The following is a 13,548-nucleotide window of genomic DNA, read 5'->3' as shown; positions in this document are numbered from 1 at the left end:
TTGTCAATAGAGTGTGTTTTCCGAGTTTGGCCGATGTAGCCTCCAACACAAACACGGCCTGCGAAGATGTTTTATCGGGTCGTCCTGCCAAGAAGCGAGAGGGAAGAGCGACATGGAGCAAAAGCAAAGGCAAAGTGGATGCAAAAATAAAAAAAAAAACCTATCAAAACAATGTGAAACAAGAGCGGAGCTTGATGCTTCCCGTTGTGTCAGCATGGGGGGAACTGGAATTCACATCAGAAAAGCAGCAGCGGTCATTAATCGTCCTCGTGGATAAAAATGTGAAAATATCCCTGCAGGTCTCTCTCAAGTTTTGCCAAAGTGTCCGGCCAGTGTCTTCCTGTTTCTAATTTCTTGGTTCAATTTAGGCTATATGGAGCCTGAATGTTGTCACGGAGCATCACAACTATAGTTTCCTGTCTAACCGCTTCCAATAAAGATGAAAAGATTCCATTGAAGATCGCTGGATGCAATTATTGCAATTGGATATTAAAGAGATTTTTCCTCCGGTTGCTAATGTGGAATTACGTGTCGAGGAAAGCAAAGCAGATACCGAGAGCTTGCTAAATTATTCTCAGGTGCATTCCCGTCCGTGGGTGCTTTGAGGCAACCTCTCTCTTCCGAGGATATCGTTCCCGGGGAGTTCGGCCTCACTTTGTGAAACTCCGAGACTCACTTGAGTCATGCTTGTGAGTATCCGATGAATAACCGACAACGGCGTCATGGCTAACGGCCAAAGGTGCTTGGGGGCAACGCGCAAAAACAACCGATGCAGGCATATTTCTCCGCCAAGGAATTTACAAGGAGGAGATGCATTTCTGATGCATTTTAGGCGAGAGTTGAAGTTCCTGGAGAGAAGCGATGAGATTTCCGCTTCTTTTTAGTATTCTAAAAAAGCGGGTATCCGTTTCAGAAAAGAATGAAAATAAGAGAACCGGAAATTCTGATGGCAGAGTCCTGACCAAGACTAACAGTAAATTATCATAACAAGGATGGGAATGCAGAATTTGAATCAAAGACACAAATGTATGGTATCAAAACCATACATATGGAATAAAACAATGGAAGCAGCAACTCTGCCTCGCAATCAGGAGGTCGGTCGGGGGTTTGAATCTTCAATGGAACGTCGCCATGTGGAGTTTGCCCGTTTCATTTCCTCGCACATCCTCAAAACATGCTTCTTCGGTTAACTGAAGACGTTTGATTGCCCAGATGTAAAGTGGCTATTCAAAAAAAATCGTGTTCCATTTTTAATGTATTAAAAAATAGATACTACTTCATCCGGCCATTTTCGTATGACGACACGTGTGTACATGTTTGAGCCCCCCGGAGGCAGAATCCGATCCTGAGCCACAACACACTGGCCTACCTGAGCGTCAACCTCATTCCTCTTTAGCTGCAGTAGAATGACACCCCCACGACACCCCCTTCTCTTGCACATTTAGCATTACGTTCCGTTAGCCACTTTAAGCTCGGCTATCAATAAACACATCTCCACATTTCAGCATTGCATGATTCTTATTCTGTATTGTATATGCATTTACAAACAAATGTATGACATTTCTTTTCAGGGTCTTGAGGAATGTTCAAATGTAACTTTTAAAACATTGCCTGTACATTTAATTAAGTTATTACTCTGATACAATGTGTTCCAAAATAACTGATCCTTCCATTTCTAATTCTTGAAAGGGGCATAAGAGAGCGAGTGGGATCTTAATCATGTTTTTTTTTCGTTTTGTTTTTTCTATTGCTGAGGCTAGATTAAAATTTATTTGAATTTCTCCTACGACCTCACTGCTCTTTTTATTTTTGTAGCTCACATGCATATTTGGGGGATATGGAAGGATTGTGCTTAGCTTTGGAAGTTCCACCATGTAGAGAAAAAACCCCCCCAACATGCTTACAGTAAATGTTCTCAAGATGCTCGCATAACAACAATGGGCTGATTCACCACTCACCACTTTTAAAACCCCGCAACCGATTTTTGAGCCTCGCCCACACATTGATGAGGCTGCTGTGCGGTCGACGGATGCTACAAGAGCGTAGCCTGCCGTCGCCAGGCCTTTTTCACGAAAAGCGCCTCAGCTGCCAAATGGTAAGCTAGCGCAGAAGAATGGGAGCGTAACTGATCTGCCCACTTTCAAGATGGCCGCACTCCAACCCGGACTGACCTGAGGGGCAACACAAACGTAACAAAAAAAGTGAGCGTGTTGCACTTCTACAAGACTGACAAAAGACGATAATCAAAATGTCAGCGAATCAAATAATGATTTTTTTGGGTTTGTTTTGTTATTAGCATGTTTTAGCCACGCATTTGGAAAAAGAAAATGTTTACTTGCCGATCTAAAAGCAGGTCAGCATAATCCATAACAGAAGTTTTCAGTTCGACACTGAATCATCCGTTTGGTTGGCTGATGCTAACGTCCGACATGGAAGAAAAAAAAAATGCAATGCCAGATGTCAGTTGGCAACGAGCAAGCCTCGACATCCGAGGAATCACCCGTCCTCGCATCCTTTGTTGCAATTTATCTCTTTTTTGTTTTGTTATTTGCCTTAATGTTGCCCTTTATGGTCCTTAAAAGGAAGTGTTAAGTATGCTAACATCTGCTCATTAGCACAAATGAGGCAATGGCGTGAGCGTTTCGGCGATGCGCTCATAAAGCGAAGTCTAGCACTGACTGAAACCGATAATTGCACAAAAATACACATCAATGAAGTTTCTGAAATGCATTTTAGTAAAAACAGACGTGGCTTCTCTCAAGGAAAACATTCATTTTGTTGTTGTTGTTGTTTTTTTTTTAAACGGCCATTCTTATGGTTGTTATGCCGCAAGTATTTCCATTCGCCCGAGGCGACATTGTTTACTGATGAAAAGCTGCTGCTTTTCAACATACCAAGAAAAGTCCTCGCTCACAAATCACCTCTGGTGACTCACGGGGTGGGAGTGGAGGAGGGAGGGGGGAGTCTTTGCGTTCAAGCTTCGAACATCCGTCAAAAGATGTTAGCTGTAGACATTCAAATGATACAGGACATCATTTTTCTGTGTTTTTATTTATTTATTTATTTGATGTTGACATCACGGTGAGCGGAATAGCTCAAGTCGTTTTGAACCAAAGGGTTTATTTTGATTTGCAGTCAGGGACGCAAAGTTACTCTGGTGGACTTCAATGTGATCCGAAATCACATTATGAAACTTTCTCTTGTTGCTTTTAACCATAATAAATGACATCTCTGTTTTGTTTTCAGTCCCAATCCAGGCAGAGCGATTAACGAGAGACAGCCTTTGTGCGCAAGGAGACAACTATGTAGCACATGCATGACTGACAGAAACAAGAGCGCCACATTGTTTTGGTTGAAGCTGAGGTGGGTGAAGACCACAATTTTCTTTTTTGAATCTGCACCACTTTTGAACCGAAGTCTGCTTTACGTCCCCGAATATGTCTGCTTTGTAAACACGCTCTCTCTGTTTGCTGACCCTTTTCGCTCAAACCACACTCAAAGAAGCTCTGATTTCTATCAATATTGATGAACCGAGGACGGCTGTGACCAATCACTGTCGGTACACGTTTCTATTTTAAAAACCGCATCGCCTTTTTCACCCCTTTGAAAGACCACCTCGGAAAGGATTCCACTTCTGAGTTGGCTTTCAAAGCGCGCGTCAACGTTGTTACCGCTGGTAAAAACTGCTGAAATGATTTACTTGTTCAAGGGTGGGCTATGGAGCAAGTAGGAAACAATATATTTCACTCCCGGGTTTTTTTTTTTGTAACACTTTCCAAAATGTCTGCCTAATGCACAAATCATAAGAATAAAAACAATTTCCAAGTGTCCTCATTAGTGTGGGTTTTTTTCACGTACTTTGCAGTTTTTTCTTTCTACATGTAAAGAAGTGTTTGGTCGCCACTATTGGGGGGGAAAAAAAGAAAAAAAATCTTTAAACTGCAGAAAAATCTTCGAGCGATTTTGTCAAGTAAATACAGCGGACACGCTAAAGTCCTTGAAGTCATATGAGACGTGTCCGCAAAGCTCCAGGACTGTTGTCCCAAAAGAAATATTTCAAACCAAAACGACAAAAAACACAATTTTTACCCTGCAGTGCGCACCAGAGGATGAACCGGCATGTGTACACAGATCCCTGCGGTGTTTGCTTCGTTCAGAGAGTGAGAAGCGACGAGCGTTTTGGACAATTCGCGGACGGCTTCGCAATGACAAAGGCCGCCAATGTGCGTCGGACTCCAAGGGGACTGCTGGGACTGCAATTTGTAGGTTTGGAGTTCAAATTTAGCTTTTGGTAGGCCAGTCATGGAACCTTTCTGACAACACCTTGTAGGTCTGCTGTTGACCATTAGATTATTCACTTGTATAAAATCTATTCCATGTGCTTTTTCGTTTGCGCAATTCATGCTTTGTCAAACATGAAATTAAGATAAGAGGACGTCCTCGCTTTCTAATGGATGAATCGCCACAAGGGTACAATGAGATTGCAAGGATAATCTTTGTATGTTTTTAAGTTAGATGCTATTTTATCATGTATGTACTGTATGTATGTTTTCCTCCAATGGATATATATATATATATATATATATATATATATATAATAAAGAAAAGCTGCAAGTCTGTCCATGCGATCTGGCAATGAAGGCGGGAGTAACGACGCGCTTCAAGAACAAATTGCTTCGTCTCACAGGAGAAGGTATTCTTCAAAGGGCCAAATTATGAAATGATTAGCAAAATAAATCACCGTCTTTGCCTTATCAACGCTGTCAAGAATAATAATTTATTTTGATTCACGGGGAATGAGAATCCCAAGCCAAATGCAGATTGCAAAAGCCTTCGTGAAGAATATTTATTGCCGTTACGAGATCATGTGAGACGGACTGTCACTGGAAATTCCTTATGGTTTGGAGCGTTGCCTGAGATGTTTTTCTCTGACGATTTTGTTCTTGATAAATGCCTCAGGGGGTGGGGAGTGGGGGGGGGGAGTCAGATGGTTAAAAAACAACAACAAACAACCGTGGAGGTCTTTCGATATGTGCCGCTTTGTTTCAAAGTATGATTGATGTTGGTGTTGTAACTATTGTGGGAGTGGGAGTGGGAATGATCCCTGGAGTCAAGGCCTTGACACAGTCAGCTTTTTTTTGGAGGGTGCGGGGGGTTGTATGCATTGGAAGACTGAATTCTGACACCAACATTCCAGCTACAAGGTCTGGCTTGCCATAAACGACCAGCATGCAATCGAGGGTCCAATGGTTTCAGGGCATAGGCAAGAAAAAAAAAATGCTGATGATGTACATTTATCATCATGCGGTGTAATAAAGAAAGTTGGCGGCGTTAGCGATGTTACACAATACTTGGTCTGGCACACATTTTTTTTTGGGTGGGCGGGGGGATGATAACTTGATTGACTGTAAAATTATAATGTATACATTTTAGCCAAATGAACAGAACGACATATAATTTTAACGTATGCATATCGTTTTAAAAATCAAATCAAAAGTTTGCCTAAAGGGACAAGGGGTAAAAAAAAAAAATAATAATAATAATAATTCTTTTTTTTTTCCTGTCCATAGCTAATGCTCCCGTCATTTTTATCGCCAGCAGTTTATTTTTGTTATCTTGTTTAATAAAAAGTTGTTAAATCACTATTTAGAGAGCGCGAATAAACAGGACTGACGTGCCTTCCCTGTCGGAGTTAACAACGCCCTCAATGTTTTTCGCAATTTAGGCACAGTCTGTCACTCCGAACCGTTTCACCAAGATAAAACGAGCGCACGTGTACGTTTCATGTGAGCGTGTGAAACAAATTTAAAGGCTAAGTATTAATTTAACACGTTTATTATTGTGGTGGTTATCTGCAGCGGGGTGGAACTGGAAGCAGCTGTTCCTCAATTTTTTTTTTTTTTTTGGACTCTCTCATGTTCTCGCTAACCGAGGTAACCCCAAGTATTGACACGGCAGGACTGCTCTACGCCACTGCAAACTATAACCACAAGAACAATAAAAATAAATAATTCGGCTACCTCGGTGCAAAGTCGATCTGTCTGCTTTCAGGGCTTTTAAAAAGTTATAAAATAATAATCGCATTTCATATTCAACAAGTTTCCTGACAGCTATACTTTTACATTTGTTTTCGTGTCAATGCGAGACTGCCATTCCATTGTTTTTCATGCGGTCCCCTGTGCGCATTTTCTTGTGAGGCACATGTGCTTGACTGTACAACTGCTGTCAGATTTTTCTTGCGAGTCACAACACAAAGCAGATGGGTTCTTTGTAGGGAAACGGGGGGTGGGGGTGGTGGGGGGCAGTACCCGACAGGACCTTTAATTCATGTTGCTGAGCCATGGAAATATTGTCATGGTACGTTTAACATGATCAAATACATCATCTTTTTTGGGGGGGAAGTGATTCAAAACAAATGTACAGGTTTCAGTGCTGGACAAGAAGTTCCCCTTCTCCATTGAATGTAAGAAAAATAAACCTACTGTGATGATACAAATTGTACACACAAAGGTAGATATTGTTGAAGCACTCGGGTTATTGCATATACGTTGGCGTTCATATTCTGCGATCTTTGGTGCTGCTGTTCACTTTCATAATGTCAAACCAGATTTTTCCCCTTCCAGTCCGTTTAGTTCTAAGAATAAGAAGAAGAAAACCTTTTATTCGTCTCACAATGGAGATAAATTCCCAATTTATAGCAGCAAAGTTATGAAAGGAAGAAAGTAGAAGAACAAAAAAGTATAGGAGCTGCTGTTAAGGCAGCCACTCTCGCGGCGCCATCTTGAAGTCATAATAACAGAATAAGAAAATAACATAACAAATCCTGTACGACACTTTAACTATGGAGCCGATGCTTTTTATCTCCAGGATTAGGAAAAAACTACTTAACCCAGTTGCGGATGGGTGGGGCGTGATTCCGATCTTTTTGTAGAATACAAATGGCTGCTGACGCAGTTTGGGCTATTTTGGCTGTTTTGGGGGTAGGCGGAAGCCGAGACCGGACTCTTCTCCGCTTTAAGAATTGCACTGGAGACAGTAACCACAAGTGCACACATGTCTGGGGGGGAGTGTTCCTCTTTTTTTGTGTCCTTCATTCGACGCCCATTGACCCACAGGCTACGCGTGGCCGGCTGCCAGAGGCGTCACTCAGAGTTCAACCAAAAACGGATGCGGATGTCTTCATTAAGGCTGTCATGGCAGCTCAGAGGCCTTTCAGCGCACAGAGGTCTTCATCTGAGCGCAGGTGTGGTTTGGGTCTGAGCCAATCCGCCAGATGAGGAGATGACAAAAGTGCTTGAGTTCATGTCAACACAGGACAGAGCGCTTCATTCGAAGTCTTCACTGTTGTCGGTCCATAGACATAAAAAAGCCCTTTTACATCCTGGAATTACCCTGCAGGGATTCCACCCCGTGAGAGGAGGTTTTTTTTTTTCTTTCCAAGACGATGAATTAAATCAATTTAAGTACACAAGTCGATTCGTCTGCTTGTGGTCTTTGGTCACGAAATGAGGTCAAGTCAATTCATCTAAAATGACGAGATGAATATTAAGATCCATCCATTTTCGAAAAACACTTCCCCTCAATAGGTCAGCTGGAGTCTATCGCAGTTAACTTTGAGCGAGAGGCGGGGTAACAGCCCGGACAGCCAGCCGAGGCAGAATTTCGCCTTCACAGACCTAACATGCATGTTTTGGAATGTGGGAGGAAGTCGGAGTACCTTTAGCACCGACGCACTCCAAACACGTCGGCTGACGCGGGCTATGAGGACATACGTGCGTGCCGTGTAAGATCGGATTTTAAATATCTTCATCACTGTCATGACTTTAGGTATAAGAAATCCCGCAGAGATTTTTTTTCTTTAGAAACTTTCTTGAATTCAAATGAGCTTATTGGTGACTCAAACTAGAGCTGGGCGATATGATGGTATACAGCAGTGGTGTCAAAGATAGGGCCCGCGGGCCAGAACCGGCCCGCAAGAAGGTTTGGTCAGGCCCGTGGGATAATTTAAAAGTGAAAAAATACATAAAAGACACGGAATTAATATTTTAATATGCTGCAATTCATGGATCATCCGCTAGGGGAACACTGTTTTGATCAGAGTAGAAGACAACATTGTTTTGATCAGTCACTGATGAAAAGTTGATACTCGGAACGCTGGTGCCACACAGCCTACGGAACAGCAAACCAGGTGAAGTGATAAACGGTCACGCAACGCAAACCTTACGCCGCAAAATGAAATCTAACAGTTCAACGAAAATGAACGAATAACAAGCAGATAACATGCAGAACTTGTTTTTCATAGAATCACTCCAAATATCTGCATTGCGTTAAATCATTACTGGGATATAAAACGGGCCATATCGTGATAGGACTTTTTTTTTTTTTCCATATCACCCAGCACAAACTCAGAACCGGCGTTTTCCCTCAGAGGTCTTTGCAGTAAAAGTCTACTCAAATATTTGTTGAGGAAACAGAGAAAATTGGCTCTCGTATTCCTTCTCCGCCCTGCACATGAGGCTACAGTGAGCTTGTTACATTCCTCACTCAATCCCAGGGCACTGTAACTTTGTTGTGTTAGGAGCAAAACACTGTCACTGTTGCACTTCCACTCAGACATCTGCTTGGTGACTACATGGCAGACTGGAACTGTGCATTGTTGTCACACACACACCGTACAGAGAAATTCAATTTCTGTTTTAATGAAAGCACCATCATGTGCTTTGCTATGATTGTTTGGAATGGTAGTTTTTTTTTTCAGAAATTCCAAAAATAAATTCAAATATTCCTTCAGTTAAAGAGCTTATACATATAGGTGCATTAAATATTACAAAAGGCTGAAAATGATTGGGCGTAAACTTAAAAGTACGCGGCAAGAATGCATTGTGGGCGATGTTCACACAGTTTAATATGCGATGATATCTTTTGCACTTGTGTTGCAATCGGATTTAAAAAAAAAAAGAGAAAGAAAATAAAAATCCATCCAAAGATTAAAATGTCATCAGGCGATCCATTCAATGATGACAGGAGCATTTTGTCTAAAAGAGAGCCAACTGAAGTCGTTAATGTGGGTAAATAAAAAAAATCAAAAAAATCTATATATATATATATATATATTGTTTGTTTTTTTTTGCCACAAACCCTTTTTTGGTTCATTTTACAAAAAATGTGGCTCATTTGGGAAGTGATTCATTGCGTGGGATGAGTCGTCGAAAAAATAAAATCCATTGAAACCGACAATAGCGGAGGGGGATTGGAATTTTTCTAGCAGTGTTTTGTCCGCATGTTTACAACACCTAATTAGCATCTTGGGGAATATCCTATTCTTTTTTTGGCATAGGCAATAGCGGTTGACAGTTTGAAAGGTAGCATGTGGAGAGGCACCAAACATGTTTAGACACCCGAGCAGGATGTTTGGGACGTGTGTGGTTTTGCTTTTTACATGCACTAAAACACGTTCTTCATAAACAGATTGATTAGCGCTTCTTACGTTCGTCTTCGGTCCATTGAGATTAAATGGAGTCAGAGCCGGCCGGGCTGGATAAGAGCGATGATGTTTTTGTACTCTGTATCCTTCCTCACTGGCTCTCTGTCTGTTTTGGCGTCAAGCCTGGAAGCATCACCAACAACTCCATGTCAAATATTTGTCAGAAAAAAAAAAATAGAAACCAATCATTTCCATAACGTTTGGTCAATTAGCTTGAATTGGATTTTTTTTTCCCCCAAAAAATAACTAAATGCATAGACAGTGTAATTTGTATACTAAGAGCTTGAAGTCTGACTGCAGTAAATATATCGGGGAATATCTGGAAATCTGGACATTTTACATACAGTATGCTTCATACACAATACAATCTGCTACATCAATGCATTTTTTTTTCCGTCAGCAGGAAGACTGAGAACAAGGTGAACACCTATGCAAGCAACCATGAAGGTTCACATCCGCACAAAGCGAGCCGGGATTCGAACCCGGAACGTCTGACTGTGAGGCAGACTGCTGACTTAATCTCGGTTGAAATGCAGGACTAAGGTATTATAATATAGCTTCATATAGGGCTACAAATGCACTTCAAACCAAGTATAAATGTTATGCAATGCCATGGTGCCTCCCGATAATTTTAAACAGATGTCATATCAAAATGCGTTTGTGTTTCAAAAAAAACATTATGATGATTTTGACATGTGAGTTGATGCAGCAAGTAGAGTTTATGTACTGAGTTTCACAGGCAACCTGCAGGTAGTAGTTAAGATCTTCCCGAATACACAATTTGGCTTGATCAGACAGAAACGTACCTGGGTGGTCTTGCCCTGCATTATCTAATATGTGGCATATATTTCCATCGCGGCACAAAACTCGTGCAAATGAGGAATATAAATTATAAATGATGTGCCATTGTTTCTCCGAATCAAATATTTACTGCGGATTCTTTCTCCGAACAGGTGGCTGATGTGAATCATTTGTTTCATAAGGTCAGGGCTCATAACAAACTAAACATTTATCAGCTCCGACAGCGCTAAGGACCATCGCTGCACTCGGTCCACTCGGCAGATGAGACTTGTTTGTTCGAAAAGGGAAAATACGTTTGAAGGCTGCGTGGCTGCTGTTACTGTGAGAATAAATCCACATTTTACTATGCGTGTGCTAATCAAATGAACCATTGTACAGTTGTGTGTGTGCGCGCTAGTCGGAGCTCTCAACAACAGCTTGGGTCCAGAAGGCCCCAGTGACACTCACGGTGCCAACACACCAATAACGCACTCACACACACTCACTCAGCTGTGAGGAGGGAGTGGGGGGGGGGGGGGTGACATCACCCCACCAATCACCCCTTGACTCATTCACAGAAAATCCTAATTTCCCTTCTCGCTCTCCAAGGTTCAAATGGTCTGCGATATCCTGCGGTGGGCCCTCAGTCAAGTGCGATGCAACACATCGTGTCACTTTGCATGAAATCTATCCAACAGAGCTCTTGTTGTGCTCGTTACGGATGTGTGGGAGCTGCAGGCGACATTGGGCAAACGGCGGCGCACACCCTGGAGTGGTCGGCAGCCCACTCACATTCACACCAACGGGCAATTCAAAGTCACGGTTGTGTTTTTTTTGGGCAATGTGGGAGAACGCCGGAGCAAGTGGAGAAAAGACGAAAAGAAAATTCACGAGAGGAAGTTGAAGCCAAGATTGAAACCCCAAACGGTGAGGCGGATCTCACTGTCTTGCCCCAAGTGAAATCCATTTCGCAATATTTCGTTCATTGCAGCACTTTAGTTGGAATGGAAAAGACATATGATTGCAGGTGCAGTGCTGTTACGTGTCCTGTAATTTTTACTTTGGCACACTCCTCCAATTACCTCTAATAAAGTTACAACTGACTTGGACCTGTGATCTTCGCTTTCTTTATTGCACAGCTTCAATTACAGTTATGTACTCTTAAGTATTTGGGAAGTTTCACTCTCCACCATGCATTTCTCTCCAGGTGTGAACCCGCAGACTTCATTTGAAAGTCTCTTTGCCGTGCACACGCGCGCGCCATAATGTCTTACTACACGGCGCGCGCACGGAGGCCGAGGGGCCCCCACATGGAGAGGAAGCATTCGTTTGGACTCAAAAGATGGCCCAAACATTTGGAAATGTGGTTGAGTGAACACGTTAGAGTTCGAATAGCTTTGGATTTGTCATCTTTTTGTTGTTTTTATTTGGACTTTTGTTTTTCTCTTTAGATTGAGTTAATTTTAAGAGCAGGTTTGGGGGGAGGGGGGGGTTCCCCCTAAAATGCTTCATTTTAGTTTTTTTTTTTTATATATGGAGCATTTTTCAAGTGCAAAAATAACACAAAGGACTTTTCCGGTATATAGTTACCAGTACTTTGAAAAAACATAAGATGCAGTTTCAGTTTTTATTCGTATTATTTTTAAAGCCTTTTAACTTTTACAGTATTTCATTCATGAAAAAGGTTTTTAAAATTGTAGTTAGTTTGTTCGTTTCTGTTAAATGTCATAATCTTGGACCACATGAAACACATGAAGTGATTTGACACACGATTCCTTCATCCTTCATTTTTGCATACGACACGGCCGCATATAAACTGACGGGTTCGCTCGTGTCATTTCTTTGCTCTCATCCGACCGTCCAGTCATTTGGAATCAAGACAGTTTAATTGCGTCAAGTTCTTTAGGAGACACAAAAAAACGATTCAAATATATTCCATCAAGAAGTGAATTCTTTTTTTTTTACTTTCGTGGCATGTAATCCGTGCACCCTCTGACTTGGATTCTGCAACGCCGCAAAAGAAGAGAGTCGTAAATGTAAGCCACATGGAATTGGCAAAACTACAGAGGTGTTTCGTCTTCATCTGGCATGTAAAAAGATTTCAGTCCAGCATGCGGAGACGTTTTGTAAGTTATCAGCTTTACACAAAGTTGGAGTCGTCAGCTTTTGTTTCATCTCCGCGTTGGCAAGACGATCTCTAATCCTCGAGTATGTGGCGTTTGTTAAGTGTTTCATGCTGAAGAGTACGGCCGGGTTTTTGTCGCATGAAGCTTCAGACAATGGATTGAAAACTGGTGTGAATTTTTGAGAGGCACTTTTTTTTTTCCACTCTACTCAAAATATCAATACAATACATCGTTATTTTAATAGCGCTTTCACAACAGCTGCAGTATACTACTACTACCACTACTACTACTGCTAATAAAGAATTAGATCACACTTAATACGCCCCCCCCCCCGACCCATCCCCACCCCACATGCAACGAATGAAGCTATCTTTTTTTGTGGTCGAGATTCGCCACAGCAGGAGCCATCCACCCATCCCAGACTGCAAATGAATGGCACGTGCATCAAGCCACAAGTGGCTAATTTAAACAGAGTAAGCGCAGAACAACTCGAATACAGACGCAAAAGATTTATTTGGGCGTTGAGTTTCACACTGGCAGGCACTCTCGAGACCTGATTTTAAAAAAGCCACTGTTTCTCATGTTTCTCCTCGAAAGTGGAAAAATGACACCATTCACGGCACTAAATCTACTGTATATTGGAACAAAGATTATTATTTTTTTAATATAAACTCACCAGATTTGTTCTGGTGTCGTTAACTTAAAAGAAAAAGTGCATTGCATTGAGTAAGCACACCCTCCTATATTTCGATATACTTTTTAGATTTCAATCCATCTTATTTTATCGACGTTGCTCTCTGTGCTGCTCGAGCTAAACGGCGGGGAAGGAAAAAAAAAAGGGACGCGCATGATTGCAAACTGGCTCACTCGCCGACGATGACAGCAATAAATAGTAGTCATCGACTTTTCAGTCGCTTACATCTTAAACTGACAAGTGAACTATTTTTTATTTGTGATGGGAGGGGGGAAAAAAAAAAACAAGCGTTGTACTCCACGACCTCAAGCGTCTGTTCACAATGTTTTGGCCCAAACAGGGCCGTACGTGCAGATGGACCGATATTCACCTTCTAAATAATCCCACTAGATGACATAAACAACTTCCTGCGCAGGCAGACCAGCAGCAGCTGCAATCAGTGTAGTTAAACTGGTTAGTTTACT

The 13,548-nt window shown here is 41.8% G+C and overlaps 1 protein-coding gene across 8 annotated transcripts in view; it reads right to left on the bottom strand.

Moving 5' to 3' along the window:
- Window positions 1-13,548, bottom strand: part of LOC147193765 (sorting nexin-19-like) — a 36,249-nt gene that overhangs the window by 3,778 nt on the left and 18,923 nt on the right. For 6 of the 8 annotated variants that reach the window (XM_086131417.1, XM_086131419.1, XM_086131413.1 and 3 more), the window contains exon 14: window positions 9,488-9,607. The exons of 1 other annotated variant lie outside the window; for it this stretch is intronic. The gene's annotated coding sequence lies outside the window, so the exon portion shown is untranslated. Of the gene's footprint in view, window positions 1-2,333; window positions 2,418-9,487; window positions 9,608-13,548 lie in introns of those variants that run through there. One more of the 8 variants, XM_086131414.1, reaches the window with a different exon arrangement.

Source organism: Hippocampus guttulatus, chromosome 15, assembly GCF_054856545.1.
Source record: "Hippocampus guttulatus isolate MCC_2025c chromosome 15, RoL_Hgut_1.0, whole genome shotgun sequence".
In the NCBI taxonomy this organism is placed as follows: Eukaryota; Metazoa; Chordata; class Actinopteri; order Syngnathiformes; family Syngnathidae; genus Hippocampus; species Hippocampus guttulatus.
The sequence above is the reverse complement of the archived record's forward strand: the minus strand, read 5'-3'. Positions and strand labels throughout refer to the sequence as shown.